We start from the raw sequence: 457 nt of genomic DNA on the forward strand, positions 1-457 counted from the left end.
CACATACCACATCCATTTCTCAAGGAGTGACCTTCATCGAACTGGGTATGATTCACTAGGAGACATGGTCAAATCAGCTTCAACTCAGTAAATAATCCGATCCATGATAAATATCGATCAAATGAAATGTTGATTTTTCAGGTTGGTATAGAAGCTCCGCTAAAATTCTAACACAAAACTAAAATGATTGAGGGAGTAACCAAGGGCATTTTCAATTTATATTATTTAACATAAATAAGTGTGTCCCCAGAAATGACCTGTTACAAAATGTCTATAAAACATCCAAGCCTTAGTAAATCCCACATTGCAATCCAGGAATATGTATGTCTCCAGGAATAATCCATCACGTCATGTCCTTGCAAATTCCAGGATGACTGTGCTTCCAAGAGTTATATCTCGTGAACCAATTCATAATTAATTCCATGTCTTTGATCAAAAGTATAGCTCTTGTCATGAA

Source organism: Selaginella moellendorffii, unplaced genomic scaffold (assembly GCF_000143415.4).
Source record: "Selaginella moellendorffii unplaced genomic scaffold, v1.0 SELMOscaffold_125, whole genome shotgun sequence".
Classification (NCBI taxonomy): domain Eukaryota; kingdom Viridiplantae; phylum Streptophyta; class Lycopodiopsida; order Selaginellales; family Selaginellaceae; genus Selaginella; species Selaginella moellendorffii.